Source organism: Bufo bufo, chromosome 8 (assembly GCF_905171765.1).
Source record: "Bufo bufo chromosome 8, aBufBuf1.1, whole genome shotgun sequence".
NCBI lineage: Eukaryota > Metazoa > Chordata > Amphibia > Anura > Bufonidae > Bufo > Bufo bufo.
Genome location: NC_053396.1, coordinates 26,686,507 through 26,705,141, shown reverse-complemented (window position 1 = coordinate 26,705,141; position 18,635 = coordinate 26,686,507). Strand labels below are relative to the sequence as shown.

Here is an 18,635-nt window from a genome sequence, read left to right as displayed (position 1 = left end):
AGTGCCTTGCAAAAGTATTCACCCCCTTGACTTGTTTTGGTGCCTCACAACCTGGAATTAACATGGATTGTTTGTAGATTTGCATCATTTGATTTACAGAACATTCCCACAGCTTTGAAGAGTTTTTTTTTATTGTGAAGCAAACAAATAACAAAATAACAGAAAGTCAATGTGCATAACTATTCACCCCCCTAAAGTCAGTACTTTGTAGAGCCACCTTTTGCGGCAATCACAGCTCTAAGTCGCTTTGGATAAGTCCCTATGAGCAGTTGCCACATCTTACCACTGGGATTTTTGCCCATTCCTCCTTGAAAAACTGCTCCAGCTCCTTCAAGTTGGATGTTTGCGCTTGTGAACAGCAATCTTTAAAGCGAACCTTTCACCTCATTTTCACCTTATAAACCATCAACAGTACCTTATAGATTATCCTGAGTGTGTTCTTATCCATGTTAGTGCCGCTTTCCTGGGCTCTTTATACTTCCAAAAATCGTCTTATAAACTTGACATTCTGTGCTCCAACAGTCATGCAAACAGTCAAGGGGGTAGCCCTTCCATCTCCTCTGGCCGTACCGCCCCTGCCCTAACCCCTCCTCTATGCTCCTAAACTGACAGCCGGCTCAGTCGCCGGGACGGCGCTTCTGTAACCTGCGCATGCGCCGTGCTCCTGCTTCGCCGCGCGATCCCGTCTTTCTTGATGTCAAAAGCGCGGTCATGTACGAGAATCGCGCATGCGCCTTACGCAATGCCGGCCTGTCTGCTCTCCCTCCCGTGCGCTCCACTATTGTCAGCAAGAAAGACGGGATCGCGCGGCGAAGCAGGAGCACGGCGCATGCGCAGGTTACAGAAGCGCCGTCCCGGCGACTGAGCCGGCTGTCAGTTTAGGAGCATAGAGGAGGGGTTAGGGCAGGGGCGGTACGGCCAGAGGAGATGGAAGGGCTACCCCCTTGACTGTTGACATTCTGTGCTCCAACAGTCATGCAAAGTTTATAAGACGATTTTTGGAAGTATAAAGAGCCCAGGAAAGCGGCACTAACATGGATAAGAACACACTCAGGATAATCTATAAAGGTACTGTTGATGGTTTATAAGGTGAAAGGTTCGCTTTAAAGGGGTTTTCAGAGTTATGGAAAAGATAGCACTGTAAATCTGATGATCAGCGATATATAACTAAGCTAAGCAAGTTTTGGCAAAAAAAAAAAATGAATAAAATATCTATTTCCTCATTTCCCTGGTACTTTTCTGGCCCTTTGTTTACTTGCAATAAAAACAGTCTCTGCCCCTCCCCCTGCTCTGCTAAGGGAGTGAATACAAGAGCTACCCTGAGTGACATGTCTGCCTGCTGGGAGACTCAGCAGCATGTTGTATGTGTAGAACTACAAGTCCCAGCTGTACAATGACACTGCTAATACACACAGGATCTTCCCCCTACCGGCAATGCTCTGCAGAACTTCCCTTTCAGCTCCTGTGCCCAGCATTTGTCTCCTCACTGCCTGCAACTACACAATAAACACTTCAGCTGCACAGACTTGGGGCTGAAGGGGTTAAGAATCCTGGGAGAGGGCAATAAGTAGCAGCTGGCAGTGTAGGGGGCGTGGCCAGCACAGTGTCTCTGCACAAACATTATCAGAGCAGGGAGAGAAGCTGACATCACAGGTCATGTGACCCTCAGTGAAATATGAGAAACCAGCCACTGGAGATAAAGGGAGTTATTTGGAAAACTGTTATATTTGCCTAGTAAGGCTACTTTCACACTAGCGTTCGGAGCGGATCCGTCTGATGTTTCATCAGACGGATCCGCTCCGATAATGCAGACGTTTGCATCTGTTCAGAACGGATCCGTCTGCATTAAAACTTAGAAAATTTTCTAAGTATGAAAGTAGCCTGAGCGGATCCGTTCAGACTTTACATTGTAAGTCAATGGGGAACGGATCCGCTTGAAGATTGAGCCATATGGTGTCATCTTCAAGCGGATCCGTCCCCATTGACTTACACTGTAAGTGTGGACGGATCCGCTCGCCTCCGCACGGCCAGGCGGACACCCGAACGCTGCAAGCAGCGTTCAGGTGTCCGCTCACTGAGCGGAGCGGAGGCTGAGCGCTGGCAGGCGGATGCATTCTCAGTGGATCCGCCTCCACTGAGAATGCATTGGGGCCAGACAGATGCGTTCGGGGCCGGTCGTGAACACCTTCAAACGGAGCGCACGAGCGGACACCCGAACGCTAGTGTGAAAGTAGCCTTAGAAAGATAGAAAGAATAAAAAAATAACTCAAACACCCTTTTAAGGCTACTTTCACACTAGCATGCTGCGGTTTTCTCTTTTGCCTGATCAGTCAAAACGACTGAACTGAAGACATCCTGATGCAAACTGAACGGATTACTCTCCATTCAGAATGCATGGGGATAAAACTGATCAGGTCTTTTCCGGTATAGAGCCCCTGTGACAGAACTCTATGCCGGAAAAGAAAAACGCAAGTGTGAAAGTAGCCCAAGTCTGACCACAGATTTTCTATTGGATTGAGATCTGGGCTGTGACTCGGCCATTCCAACACATTTACATGTTTCCCCTTAAACCAGTCAAGTGTTGCTTTAGCCGTGTGTTTGGGGTCATTGTCCTGCTGGAAGGTGAACCTCAGTCCTAGCCTCAAATAGGGTTGGGCGATATACCGGTATCACGATATACCGCGCTATAAAAAAAAAAAAAAACGGCGATATCGCCGTTTCCTAATTACCGCTGTATTTTGTGACATCATCAAAGCGGTCATGTGCGCTGACCGCTTCTAAATCTGCGTCCGCCTGCCCCTGCACCTTGAATAGCGCGGAGAAGTACAACACATTACTTCCTCTCGCTCCTTCTTGCTCCGCCTCCCTTACTCAAGTCTCCACCCACCATCTGACATCACCGTCCGTCACCCACCCGTGCCGGTTCTATGTGGCGACCTCTGTGAGTACTGGGTGTCTCTGGAGAGACTTTTCCTGCGGCTGCCTCGCTCGTGTGCTCTAGTGACAAAATTAGAAACGTATTACTTCCCGCAGTGGGCCGCCCCCGACTCTCCCTCCTCCCATATTCAAATCTCCGCCCACCGACATCTGATGTCAGAATCGGAGAACACAAGCGAGGCAGCCGCGGGAAAAGTATATTGTAAAGTATTATTGTACGTATGGAAGCCTGTGGCCGCAAGACTTTAGTAGAACGTCTCCTTGTGGCTGCCCCCACTACTTTAGTAGAACGTCTCCTTGTGGCTGCCCCCACACAGTAGAACGTCTCCTTGTGGCTGCCCCCACACAGTAGAACGTCTCCTTGTGTTTTTTTTCTTTTAAACGGGTATTTATCGCGATAAATTTCTCATATCGTGATCTGAATATTTTTGATATCGTCCAACCCTAGCCTCAAATCACGCACAGAGTGGGACAGGTTTTGCTCAAGAATATCCCTGTATTTAGCACCATCCATCTTTCCCTCAAGTCTGACCAGTTTCCCAGTCCCCCCAGTATGATGCTGCCACCACCATGTCTCACTGTGGGGATGGTGTTCTTTGCGTGATGTGATGGGTTTGCGCCAGACATAGCGTTTTCTTTGATGGCCGAAAAATTGGATTTTTTGTACTCACCGTAAAATCCTTTTCTCGTAGTAGGCATTGGGGGACACAGCACCATGGTATATGTCCAACTACCACTAGGAGGCGACACTAGACATAAAAAGTGTTGGCTCCTCCCCGTTGGGCTATACCCTCTCCACAGACACTAGGCAGCTCAGTTTGTACCAAAAGCAGTAGGAGAGAGAAGAAAGGCAAGGAACCAACAACTCCCGTACCGGGAAAGGTCAAGAGACCAGCCCGGAGAAGCTGAAGTAAAACATAGGGAGAGATCTGTGTCCCCCAATGCCTACTACGAGAAAAGGATTTTACGGTGAGTACAAAAAAAATCCAATTTTCTCGTGCATGGCATTGGGGGACACAGCACCATGGGACGTCCCAAAGCAGTCCCCGAGGGTGGGAAGAACAACCATGCCACCTGTGGGCATACAGGTGCGGGAGAACCATGTGACCCAACAGGAGAAAAGCACGGAATAGGCAGGAAGCCTCATAACAAGGGAGAAACTCCAAGGAGGCCACAGTGACGACTGTCAGCACCCCAGGACAAATGCCTGGGAGAAGGTCCCAAATGCAAGAAGAAGGCACCCGGACCCAGAAGGAACACCCAGCTCAGCCGAAGGCTGGAGGGAAAGTAGGACAGCGTCGCGTATCGGATCTACCCAACATCCCAATTGCCTCAGGCGAAAGCACAGACACCCTGAGGAGAACCCCTGAAGGGCCAGGGGAGCAAGGGAAATTGGAATCACTGAAGGCCAAACGAGAGAGTGAAGCTATAGTAAGGCTCACATGTGAGTGGAGCGGGTCTCCTCTCACCTCAAAGCAGGTGAAAAAATTAAATCGCCCTATTGAAAGGAAAAAATCCTAAAAGGCGCTAAGGGAAACCGCCAACCCCTGGAAGGGGAGGGGGTTGAAAGTAAAAACCAGGAAAAGAGAAAAGACAAGACCTGCATCCCCAACCAGGAGACGAGGAACGAGCCTCTGAAAACAAAATATCGCTGAGAAGCGCAAGACCGGAGAAATTCTGGCAAAACTAATTATCAGGGAAGAAGGGAACCAGATGCAAGCCCAGGAATCTCAGCAGGGGCACACTGGAGTGAGGGAAGCCATAGCAAGGCTCACATATGAAGGGAGCAGGACTCCCCCCCCACTGCAAAGCAGGTGATGAAGTTAAACGTCCTATTGGAAAGTGGAAACCCCCAAAGGCGCTAAGGGAAACCGCCAACCTTTGGAAAGGGAGGAGGTAGGAAGTAAGGGCCAGGTAAAAAGAAAAAAAAAATAAGAGAAGACCTGCATCCCAAAATCAGGAGATTAGGAACGAGCCTCTGAAAACAAAATATCGCTGAGAAGCGCAAGACCGGAGAAACTCTGGCCAAATGAAGTATCAGGGAGATGCAGGCCCAGGAAATCTCAGCAGGGACACACTGGACTGAGAGACATGGAAGGAGAAGGAAAGTACTCCCAACAGTCTAAGGAGGAAGGCTCTACAAACAGGAGGAAGTCCCTCCCGAAGGAGACCATAAGGTGGAAATGCAAACCGTAGCACTAAACCACTCAATACCAGGTGCTTGAAGTGGAAGGATGGGAAGACAGACATGAACCCCATGAGGTCCAAAAGGCTATTGGAACCCGCAAGGGGAACAATCAACCCAGGCCCCTCCCAAACAACGATAATCCTACAGAATCTGTGTGGTCAAATGAACGGGGACAGGGACTCCAGAAAGGAGTACCTGCAATGGGCTCACAAGGAACCGAACCACCAGAGGACAACAAAAACCAGAATATCCAAGAAAAAATGAAAAGAACCACCCTATGGGAAGGAATTGGCCATCGACAACTAGCCATTCAAAGAATAGTGGCTAGCAATCAGCATACATTGTCCCGGGGAGGGCAAATACAGCGGCTTGGGTTGTACCACTAAAACAACAGACGCCCATATGCATAAGGAATGGTGAAGTCGCTATAAAAGAAGCGGGAGTGACTACACGAAATGTAGAAACCAGCTGCGACCGACATACAGAAGGCTCCCAGGGGGAGAGAGTATCGGATGGGTGCAGACAATAGCAAGGTCCCAATGGACTGCCCTCTGTTAGATAGTTCAACTAAGCAGAGAATATAAGGGAACACCCGGACCCAGAAGGAACTACGGAACCCTGTCCTATGTCAGAGCAATCAGCAGAAAATTCACCTACCAGGCAGGTGTGTGGCGCTCAGTGGTTCTGTCCCCGACTCATCAGGGAGGACGTCCAGCGAGGATATGTCACTGACCCCAGGAGGATTCCGTGTGGCGGAGGACATCCAGTGATGGCCGAAAACTGCTGCAGCGGCCGGTGCTCAGCAAGCTACGTATCCCAACAAGGAGAAGATCCAGTGGAGATCACTGTACTCCACCAGGAATGGTCCGCCCTGTAATAGAAAACAACGCGATGCTCCTTTATAATATGGGGAACGCGGAGTGCAGCCAAAAGTAGTATTTGATAGGGATGGCAATAGCAACCCGAGCACAAAAACCAACAACCACCAGGCCATGGTGTAGGGAGCGTGGTTGTATGTGGACCACCCACCAGATCAGAACAGATCAGTCATATACAGTCATGTGAAAAAATTAGGACACCCTTTGAAAGCATGTGGTTTTTTGTAACATTTTTAATAAATGGTTATTTCATCTCCGTTTCAACAATACAGAGAGATTAAAGTAATCCAACTAAACAAAGAAAACTGAAGAAAAGTCTTTTCAAGATCTTCTGTAAATGTCATTCTACAAAAATGCCTATTCTAACTGAGGAAAAAGATAGGACACCCTTGCCCCTAATAGCGAGTGTTACCTCCCCTTGGCTGAAATAACTGCAGTGAGACGGTTCTTGTAGCCATCTACCAGTCTTCGACATCGGTCTGAGGAAATTTTACCCCACTCCTCAATGCAGAACTTTTTCAGCTGTGAGATGTTTGAGGGGTTTCTTGCACGTACAGCCCTTTTCAAGTCACCCCACAGCATCTCAATGGGATTCAAATCTGGACTTTGACTTGGCCATTCCAGGACTCTCCATTTCTTCTTTTTCAGCCAATCTTTGGTTGATTTACTAGTATGTTTTGGGTCATTGTCATGTTGCATGGTCCAGTTCCGCTTCAGCTTTAATTTTCTAACTGATGGTCTCACATGTTCTTCAAGCACCTTCTGATACACAGTAGAATTCATCGTGGATTCTATGATGGTGAGCTGACCAGGTCCTGCTGCAGCAAAGCAGCCCCAAACCATGACACTTCCACCTCCATGCTTCACAGTTGGTATGAGGTTCTTTTCTTGGAATGCTGTGTTTGGTTTACGCCAAACATGTCCTCTGCTGTTGTGTCCAAATAATTCAATTTTGGACTCATCTGTCCAAAGAACATTATTCCAGAAGTCCTGGTCTTTGTCAACTTTATCTCTGGCAAATGTCAGTCTGGCCTCGATGTTTCTCTTGGAAAGCAAAGGTTTCCTCCTTGCACACCTCCCATGCAAGTTAAACTTGTACAGTCTCTTTCTGATTGTAGAGGCATGTACTTCTACATCAACAGTAGCCAGAGCCTGCTGTAGTTCTCGAGATGACACTTTAGGGTTTTTGGAGACCTCTTTTAGCATCTTGCGGTCTGCTCTTGGGGTGAACTTGCTGGGGCGACCAGTCCTGGGCATGTTGGCAGTTGTTTTGAAAGCCCTCCACTTGTAGACTATCTTCCGGACAGTGGAATGGCTGATTTCAAAATCTTTTGAGATTTTTTAAATCCCTTCCCAGACTCATAGGCTGCTACAATCTTTTTTCTGAAGTCCTCTGACAGCTCTTTTGCTCTCACCATGGTGCTCACTCTCACTTCAACAGTCAGGAGCACACCAAACTAAATGTCTGAGGTTTAAATAGGGCAAGCCTCATTCAACATGCAGAGTAACGATCTACTAATTATGTGCACCTGGTGTGAGATCTGAGCCAATTTAAGAGGGAATACATGTGAGGGTGTCCTATCTTTTTCCTCAGTTAGAATAGGCATTTTTGTAGAATGACATTTACAGAAGATCTTGAAGACTTTTCTTCAGTTTTCTTTGTTTAGTTGGATTACTTTAATCTCTCTGTATTGTTGAAACGGAGATGAAATAACCATTTATTAAAAATGTTACAAAAAACCACATGCTTTCAAAGGGTGTCCTAATTTTTTCACATGACTGTACTGGGTACACCAGAAGCAGTAATAGACCGACAAGGAGGAGGTTGGGCTGGCCCACCCCTGCCAGATATGGCTACCATGTTCGTGCTGAACCAGGATGGCCGAAAAGGGAAGTAACCAATCAGCAGGAACTCTACCTGCGAAAGTAACAAGGCAGCTGGAAACAGACAGATGTAATCGCCACGGCATAGAAGCCGGCCTGTATTCTCTGGTACAGGCACTACAAAAGAACCTTTAGAGGCCGAGAAGGGGAGCCAACCCTACAAGTGGCGTTTGCCTGAAAGATCAGCTTGCCTAGAACATAGCCCCTGGATAGGGGAACCAGGAAGGTCTGTCGTGCACAGCCTACGAGGGCGTACATACCAGAGACACCGCGTAGGTGTCCCAGTTGCTAAGCACGGTGACGGCTGCCTTACCTGTGCGATAATTACCTGTGCAGGCAGGAGAGCGCCATCCGAAAGTCCACTAGGAGGGGCACCAAACCTGGGTAGGGTAGGTACCACCATGCACGTTTGACTTGACGACGCAGAGGGATTCTGCACAGTGGAAGACCGCCTGATGCTCTGTTCCGACGGAATCTGTGCAGAGGTGTCCCCAGAGGCAACTGACAGAGAAGGCTTCGTCACCAGCCTCCAGCCTGTCCTGGGGGGCCCGAGGATGCCGAGGAGGGGTGGAAGCTAGTTGAGACCACCCGAGGTTGGTCCATGGGCTACTCCTTGCGTGACCCAGTATCTGAGCGTGAGCGTGGCTCAGGGGGGGGAAGGAGACCGCAATTTGTAGGTAGCACTCCAGTGACTCCGCCAGGGATTGGGCGAGTCAGGCAAGGTTCCCATGGAACGACATGGAGGAAGCCCACTCAGGGGGGACCTACACACAAAAGGGTGGGAGGGGGGACAAGGCGACCACGTGGAAACCTCTGAAGACAACGGATGCACGTAAATACGTGGCGATCCGATAGGGAGGCTGGGAGAGGAGGCCCCATAGAGCAGCAGGGCTGTCCTATCTGACCCCGGATGTCACGTCCCCCAAGAGGTGCTGCAGCAGCTATAGAGCAGTGGAAGGGCTGCAGGAAAATGCAGCAAAAGAGGGGAGGGAAGGAAAAGAGCCTGTGGAGAAATTCAGCCAGATGCTGCCTACCAGACCCCAGTAACTGTGCAGCGCACCCCAAGCTGGAGACCAGAAGATGGCGACCGGAGAGTGCAGGAGCCGACAGCCGGAGGAAGAAACGTCCCTCAGAGAGAGAAAAGGAACCTGGGGCTGGACTGGCAGGCAGGAGAGGCCCCTCCCAGGCTCCCCCCACGGAGGGGAGGTGATAGAGTAAGCCCGGGAAGGTCAGAAAGTGGGCGGGAAGTTGCGGCCTAGTAGGCCCGAAAAGCCGGGGACTAAATTAAATTAGTGGAGCGCGGCCCGAAAAACGGCCGCAATCGCGATAGTGCCCCAGAGAAGCCGCGACGAACGGGGGCCAGGTGGAGGGGAGAACAGAAGAAGCGACCCCCAGAGAGAGAAAAACGGAAGGCCAGGGGGCTTCTGGGGCCAGGATACAGCAGAGAGTTAAAAGTGACTGTTGGGGCCTGAACCTACAACCTGCTGTATCAGAGGTAAGGCACTATCAGAGGCAAAGGCACTTATCAGAGGCAAGGCTCCCACACAGCAATGGAGCTGTATCAAATATGGGGGAAGGGGGGAGAGGAGGGAACGCACCCAGGCCCAGGAGGGAGGGAGACCCTAAACTAAAATACTCACCCTCAGACGTCTTCAGGCGCAGCAGTAACCACCCCCTCGGCGGACTCAACACGGGAACCGTGGGACTACCGGAATTCCACTGCGGAAGCAGATTTGGGGACTGGGTGGCTGCCAGGTACCTGAGTATGCGCCCGCAGGGGGGCAACTAAAGTGGAACACGATGGAGCCACCCCTGCCGCAGGCCAAAACCTGCAGAGAAAGAAAAAATGATTAAAGAAAAAAATAAAAAAGTAGCAGGATGACCTGCACAAAAAAGCAGGTCAGGTCTGCCTCCTACGGACACTAGAACAAAACTGAGCTGCCTAGTGTCTGTGGAGAGGGTATAGCCCAACGGGGAGGAGCCAACACTTTTTATGTCTAGTGTCGCCTCCTAGTGGTAGTTGGACATATACCATGGTGCTGTGTCCCCCAATGCCATGCACAAGAAAGTTCAATTTTAGTCTCATCAGACCAGAGCACCTTTCCTCCATACACTTCGAGAGTCTCCCACATGCCTTTTTCGCAAACTCTCAACGTGCCTTTTTGTTTTAGCTGAAAGTAATGGCTTTCTTCTGGCCACTCTGCCATAAAGTCCAACTCTATGGAGCGTACGGCTTATTGTCGTCCTATGTACAGATACTCCAGTCTCTGCAGCTTCTTCAGGGTTACCTTAGGTCTCTGTGCCGCCTCTGATTAAATGCCCTCCTTGCCCGGTCCGTGAGTTTTGGTGGGAGTCTGTCTCTTGGCAGGTTTGCTGTTGTGCCAAGTTCTTTCCATTTTGTTATAATAGATTTGATGGTGCTCCTGGGGATCAAGGATTCGGATATTTTTTTGTTTATTTTTTATCACCTAACCCTGACTTACTTCTCAACAACATTGTCCCTTACTTGTTTGGAGAGTTCCTTGGTCTTCATGACAGTATTTGGTTTTAGTAGTTTTATTCCGGCCGCATCGCTGCACGTTTGCCGTGCTGCTGCCGAAACTCCAGCCCGTCCCCACTATTGTCAATGGAGCGGCAGCACGGATCTGGCAGGCTGCTGCTAGTGTGAAAGTAGCCTCAGGTGTTGCAGCCTCTGGTGTGTGTATGTAATGACAGATCATATGACACTTAGATTGCACACAGGTGACATCATTTCACTAATTATGCGACTTCTGAAGGTAATTGGTTGCACCAGAGCTTTTTATGGGCTTCCTAACAAAGGGGGTGAATACATACACATGTCAATTTTCTGTTTTCTATTTCTAAAAAATAGTTTTATTTATACATTTTTCTTATTTCACTTCACAAACTTAGACTATAGTGTTCTGATCCATCACATAAAATTCAGATTAAACAAAACATTGAATTAAAGACTGTAATATAACAAAACAAAAAAATAAAACTCAAAGGGGTGAATACTTTTGCAAGGCACTGTATGTGCCCACATTGCTGAGAAAACTAATAATGAAGTTTTAATCTATGCAAATGAGCCTCTAGGAGCAACGGGGGCGTTACCATTACACCTAGAGGCTCTGCTCTCTGCAACTGCCGCCCCCTCAGCAGTTTGAGTAACAGGGGCAGGCAGTGAAAAAGTCACCGCACCTAGTCCTGTCAAAGTGCAGAGGGTGCGGCAGTTGTAGAGAGCAGATCCTCCAAGTGTAATGGTAACGCCCCCGTTGCTCCTGGGCACATATGGACATGAGACAAACACAGATGCCTTCAGCTGCCAAGTGCACATGTAACAGGTCAGCCAGTGTCATAGGAACAAAACTGCTGACAGATGCCCTTCAATCACACTATGTAGCTATATCTGACTCGCTGTATTGCTATGGACTCCAAAAGTCGCCATCATAAAATGAGAACTCTGCGGGACGCCTCGTACAGACACATATTGCAACATTCAATAGCACAAACTCTGATGTTACACACGGAGCCTGTGGGATTTTACTGATCTGAGCAGCAGTGTGAATGGGGCCCAGCTCGAGTATCTTCAGTTATTCTCAGCCTCCTTATATCTACCACGCATCACGACCGCTACAATCTCAAACCCCATTTCTCGTATCACGTATTGTTGAATGGATTGGGCAGTGGCTGAGGGACAGACAGAGGGTTGTAGTCAATGGAGTATATTCAGACTAGGCCTGCACGATATATCGCCAAAGCAATCGTATCGTGATAATCGACTATTGGGATATGGCCGACCCAAAAATGGCTGGGGGCCGGCATCTGGATTAGGAATGACAGCGAGGATTGGTGCATTCCCTGTATTCTAATGCACCGGCCCCGATTACTGTTGTAATAATCTTATCTAACCTGTATGCATTGTTAAAATATAATAATCATGTGTAATCCAGCTGTATTAGGCCTCTTTCACACGGGAGTTGCGGGAAAATGTGCGGGTGCGTTACGGGAACACAATCTGTGGATGGCACATAGCATAAGATGTTATATATGTGTCATCCACAGATCCCCCCCATAGCAGTGCCATCCACAGCAAATAGACCTCTAGCACAATTCCCTTAAAATATCGCATTGCATATAGTTATCGCAATTTCTACGGCCCTAATCACAATCGCACAAAATTCCCATATCGTGCAGCCCTAATTCAGACCAAGGTCTTGTTACCAGTGGGGTACCTCAGGGATCTGTTCTGGGACCCATATTGTTTAATATCTTTATCAGCGAAATTGCAGAAGGCCTCGATGGTAAGGTGTGTCTTTTTGCTGATGACACAAAGATTTGTAACAGGGTTGATGTTCCTGGAGGGATACACCAAATGGAAAAGGATTTAGGAAAACTAGAGGAATGGTCAAAAATCTGGCAACTAAAATTTAATGTTGATAAGTGCAAGATAATGCACCTGGGGCGTAAAAACCCAAGGGCAGAATATAAAATCTGTGACACAGTCCTGACCTCAGTATCTGAGGAAAGGGATTTAGGGGTCATTATTTCAGAAGACTTAAAGGTAGGCAGACAATGTCATAGAGCAGCAGGAAATGCTAGCAGAATGCTTGGGTGTATAGGGAGAGGCATTACCAGTAGACAGAGGGAGGTGCTCATGCCGCTCTACAGAGCACTAGTGAGACCTCATCTGGAGTATTGTGCTCAGTACTGGAGACCAAATCTCCAGAAGGATATAGATACTTTGGAGAGAGTTCAGAGAAGAGCTACTAAACTAGTACATGGATTGCAGGATAAAACTTACCAGGAAAGATTAAAGGACCTTAACATGTATAGCTTGGAAGAAAGACGAGACAGAGGGGATATGATAGAAACTGCTAAATACATAAAGGGAATCAACAAGGTAAAAGAGGAGAGAATATTTAAAAGAAGAAAAACTGCTACAAGAGGACACAGTTTTAAATTAGAGGGGCAAAGGTTTAAAAGTAATATCAGGAAGTATTACTTTACTGAGAGAGTAGTGGATGCATGGAATAGCCTTCCTGCAGAAGTGGTAGCTGCAAATACAGTGGAGGAGTTTAAGCATGCATGGGATAGGCATATGGCCATCCTTCATATAGGATAGGGCCAGGGGCTATCCATAGTATTCAGTATATTGGGCAGACTAGATGGGCCGAATGGTTCTTATCTGCCGACACATTCTATGTTTCTATCACAAGGTTTGTGGTTAGGCGCGACTCCTGTTCATTACACGCCTCTGCCCGTCATACAGGAAACCCTCACAAACTTCCCCATCACCAGTCCACAGACCGCCCGGCCTCGCTGCAACAGTCAGAGGCCGCAGCAACATCCCCTGCAATTTTCTGAATGCATAAAGTATGGTATAGACCAGGGATGCCCAACCTGTGGCCCTCCAGCTGTTGTAAGACTACAACTCCCAGCATGCCCTAAAAGCTGTAGGCTACCCAGGAATGCTGGGAGTTGTAGTTTGGCAACAGCTTGAGGGCCTCGGGTTGGACACCCCTTGTGTAGACTGTAAGGCCTCTTGCACACGGCCGTTACGATTCTCAATGCACGGGCCACGTCTGTGCGGCAGCAGTTCAATGGGTCCGTGATCCGTCCTTTCAGCAAAAAGATAGAACAAGTTCTATTTTTTTGCAGAACGGAAGCACAGATTGAAACCCCACGGCTTCCGTTCCGCCGGATTTGCCGACCTAGTCAAGTGAATGGGTCTGCATCCATGATGCGGAATGCACACAGCCGGTGCCCCGTGTATTGCGGAACCACCGTATGTGGCCTGCAACACGGCCATGGGAGCAAAACGGCCGTGTGCAAGAGGCCTAAGTACCAGCAGGTGCACCCACTAACTGCAACACTACCGACACCTGAACAGTTGGACTGCTTTCACACAGTCAGTGATTTTCATCAGTGACTGTGACCTAAAAGCAGGTACAGATGCAAACCTTTCCATTCCTGGTTTTGGCTCACAATCACTGACGGAAATGCTAATCATAACCTACGGTATTCTCTCCCATAACTGATGCCTTTCAGACAAGTATGGAGGAGATACTGTACACATCAGGATATAGTCATACTAATTTAGGATCAAAGGTTTTAGTGGTACAGCAAAAATACCATAAAAGTCAACAGGGAAGTGACCCATTTTGTAAGGTTTTTAAAGTTTCAGTGGTCTGGGCTTATTAGGATGCGTGTCCGGATGTGTTGCGTCTGCGATCAGGGAAACTCGTGCGAGTAGGTACGCAGTTGGTCAGTTTTGACTGTGATTGCGTTCAGATGTTCAGTTATCGCGCGGGTGCAATGCGTTTTGCACATACGGTACCACAGTCAGTTGATAAAAAACGATTGTGGTACCCAGACGTGAACCCGGACTTCTTCACTGAAGTTCGGGTTCGGTGTTCTGTAGATTTTATTATTTTCCCTTACACAATGGATATAAAGGGAAAATAGCATTCTGAATACAGAATGCTTAGTAAAATGTGGCTTGAGGGGTTAAAAAATAATAATTAACTCACCTCACCCTTTTCGCGCAGCCGGCATCATCATCTTTCAGGACCTGCCAAAGGACCTTTGATGATGTAATCGCGCTCACCACGTGGCGAGAGCGGTGACATCCGCGCAGGTCTGCTCAATGAAGATAGAAGATTTCTTTCTTCATTCAGCAGGACCTGCGCTGGCGTCACCACGTGGTAAGCGCAATTACGTCAAAAGGTCCTTTGGGATGTCCTGAAAGAAGAAGAAAGAAGACGAGGCCGGCTGCGTGTAGAGTTGTTGCGATACCAAATTTTTGATTCGGTTTCGATACCATGAAAAAGTATTGCGATACTCGATACCATTCGATACCACGCGAAAAAAATAAACAAAAAAAGCCACGTGCATTCCTCATTTTTAAAAATGGCGAATCGCGCAGTTTTTATTTCATTTTTTCTGTTCCGGCATTTACCACCTAGATTTTTTTTTTATATTTTAATAGTTTGGACTTTTCTGACGTGGCGATGTAATATGTTTATTTATATATTTTATATGTGAAATTGGGAAAAGGGGGGTGATTTATACTTCATATTTTAGTGTTTTTTTTTTTTTTTCACTTTTTATTTAATAACTATTTCCCCCCCTTAGGGGCTAGAACCTGGGATCTTTCATCCCTTTTCCTATTCACCCTGATAGATCTCTATCAGGGTGAATAGGACTCCACACTGTCCCTGCTGCTCTGTGCTTTGTGCACACAGCATCAGGGATGTTACCATGGCAACCAGGGCTTCTGTAGCGTCCTGGCTGCCATGGTAACCGATTGGAGCCCCAGGCTTACACAGCTGGGGCTCCGATCAGAAGCTGCCACTGCACCACCAATGAGGGGGAGTGGAGAGGTCCCTGTGGCCACTGCCACCAATGATTTTAATACTGGAGGGTTGAGAGGGGCCGGCGCACTGTGCCACCAATGATTTTAATGGGATGGGGGGATTGAGGGGGGGGGGGGGGGGGGGGGGGTGGGGGCACACTGCACCACCAATGATTTTACCCCTTTATACAGGAGGCGGGTACTAGCAGATCAGCGGCAGTTAACTGCCGCTGATCGCAGCTCCCTGTCAGGGGCAGGGTGCCGGCAATGCGATTCTGCTGCCGGCACCCGCCTCCTGTATGTGTTAAAGACTGACTACTGTATATGAGTCCAGACTTTCACTATTAGGCCACACAGAGCGGCGCCCAGCGATGTCTCAGCACTCACCATTTAGTCCTGGGCGCCGCTCCGTTCGCCCGCAGTGCCCCATTACTGTCTCCTCTCCTGCTCCACATGCTGCTGATTACTATCGGAGCGATGGGAGGAGACATCAGCTTCACTAGTGGGCGTTCCTTCTCCCTGGCTGTAGCGCTGTCCAATCGCAGCGCAGGGAAAAGGAACGCCCACTAGTGAAGCTGATGTCTCCTCCCATCGCTCCGATAGTAATCCTATCATTGGTGGCGCAGTGCGCCCGCCCCCCCTCCGCCCCTCTCTTCTCATTGCCGCCCCTCCTCCACCCCCTCTCTTCTCATTGCCGCCCCTCCTCCGCCCCCTCTCTTCTCATTGCCGCCCCTCTCTTCTCATTGGTGGCAGCGGCAGCAGCACAGGGGGAGGGAGGACAGCTTCCTTCTCCCCGTGCTGCTGAGAGAGAACATGAGCGCGCCGATAGCAGCGCGCTCATGTTCAGAGATACTAGACTGCGCAGAAGCGCAGCCCAGTATCGAAAAAACGGAAATCCCGGTATCGTATCGATACCGGGACAAAAGTATCGATTGGGTATCGAAATTTCGATACCCGCAACAACCCTAGCTGCGTGAACAACAGAATGAGGCGAGTGCATTTTAGTTTTTAACCCCTAAAGCCACATTTTAGTAAGCATTCTGTATTAGGAAGGCTATTATTTTCCAAATAACCATGTTATAAGGGAAAATAATACAGTCAATTGACTTATCAATTTACTTACATAATCTCCTGGCAACCGTGCGTGAAAATTGCACCACATCCGCGCTTGCTTGCTGATGCTTGGGATTTTCACGTAGACCTATTCATTTCTATGGAGCCTGCGTTGCGTGAAAAACGCACAATATAGAGCATGCTGCGATTTTCACGCAACGCACAAGTGATGCGTGAAAATCACCGCTCACCTGAACAGCCCCATTTAAGTGAATGGGTCCGGATTCAGTGCGGGTGCAATGCGTTCACGTCACGCATTGCACCCGCACGGAATTCTCACCTGTGTGAAAGGGGCCTTAGGAGTTATAGTTTTGCTATGGCTAAAGGGCCCCAGGTCGGAGATCACTGCAATTTTTGAAAGCCTATAAGACATCCATGAGATTTCCTTTATAACGCCCCATGCCGCCGCTCTGATCCCCACTGGGCCCGCAGCAGTCATGTGTCGTTCATACACACGTGAACGCTGAGGCCAGCGATTGGCTGCAGCGCTTAGCTTTACTGTGAATGTGACACCGTCATTACAGGTTCAACGCAGCTTGGAGAGGCAGGTCATCTTATAGGGGGATGTTTGTTGCCTTTTGTGGACTTTTCAACAGACCCACGGTGGTAATCATTTGCCCCTTTCACACGAGCGAGTTTTCCGCGCGGGTGCAATGCGGGACGTGAACGCATAGCACCGAATCCTGACCCATTTATTTCAATGGGTCTGTGTACATGAGCGTTTTTTCACGCATCATTTCTGTCGCGTGAAAAACGCAGCATGTTCTATATTCTGAGTTTTTCACGCAGCCCTGGCCCCATCCGGATGCAATGCGTTTTTCACTGATGGTTGCTAGGAGATGTTGATTGCAAACCTTCAGTTTTTTTTTTTTATTACGCTCGTAAAAAACGCATCAAAACGGATTGCACCGACGCGGAAAAAACTGAACGCAATCGCAGACAAAACTGACTGAACTTACTTGCAAAATGGTGCGAGTTTCACTTAACGCATCCGGACCTAATCCGTCACTTCTGCGAAAGAGGCCTTAGTGTTGAGCAAACTTGTATTTTCAAAAGTTAAGCTTATCTAAGAATTCTATGATAAATTCCGCTACCACGGACCGGAATTCTTAGATAACCCGAACCTTGTACGCCGAACTTAAAAACACAAGTTTATCCCTAGTAATCATACCTCTGATACCCATCACTGGGTTCTGGCTCCATCGCTTCGCTGCCAATTCTGTAGGTCCTGACGCCGAGTTACGTGACAGCTGGAGCAGTGACACATCACCCGGCGACACGACACATGGGCGACGTGTCACCGCTGTGAGCAATCCTTGGATATTCACGCAGGGAGACCCGGCGGCGATCGGCGATTTGTTTTATATTTTTACCCACTCAAATGCATAATCTTAAATGGGTTGTCCCAACTCTGGGACCAGCGCCTATCCTTAGAACGGAGCCCCCCAAAGTCGCATCGTGCATGGCCATTTCTGCCAGCCCCATAGAAGTGGCAAGTGCGGCCACCGCTCCAGTCGCTCCTATGGTGCTGGCGAGCCAGTGTTCGGCTATTTTCAGAATGGAGGCTGGCTGCACATGTGTGCCCTCCGGGACTTTGTGGGCTCCGGTCTAAGGATAGGTGCGACCCGCACCAGTCAGACACCCTAGCGATATGCCCTCAATATCCAAGAGGGCACGGAACATAGGTCCAGATAACACGGGCGCTCCAGGTACAGCACCAAGCTTCCATGGGAACTGCCATGGGCCAAACAGCGAAGGACCGGCCACAGCAGAGAAGCACTGGGCACGGAGCACCCATGTCACACCCTGTCCAAACATCTAAACGCAGGTCCCCATATAAATCTATCACGCTGACTGGAGCTCAATGGGACAACTTGGAATCATTCCCCCCCAAATATAATTTACATGCTTGCTTAACCCTTTGTGGACATCTCAATTTCAGGACATAAGCACAAACTACCCTCAACCTCTGCACTGATGTGAAGAAAAGCAAGGAATTGCCAATAGTGTTCATAGTAACCAATCACAGCGCAGCTTTCATTTTACCAGAGCAGTTTACATAGTGAAAGCGGGTTGCCTATTGGCTGCTTCATGGCTGACGCACTAATAACCCGACACTGCGCATCTTTTTCACTCCCGGGCCGCAGCGCAGAGCGGAAGTCTCCAGCTGCAGTGGAACGACAACTCCGCTCATGCGCGTGTTCGTCATGCTGGGAGTTGTAGTTCCACAACAGCTGGCGAGACTCCGGCGGCAGTGCTGAGTCTCGGTTCACGTCAC

At 48.7% G+C, this 18,635-nt stretch overlaps 1 protein-coding gene across 2 annotated transcripts in view; it reads right to left on the bottom strand.

Annotated features, from left to right (window-relative positions):
* Positions 1-18,635, bottom strand: part of LOC121009582 (protein bicaudal D homolog 2-like) — a 66,942-nt gene that overhangs the window by 48,047 nt on the left and 260 nt on the right. The gene's annotated exons all lie outside the window — the stretch shown is intronic.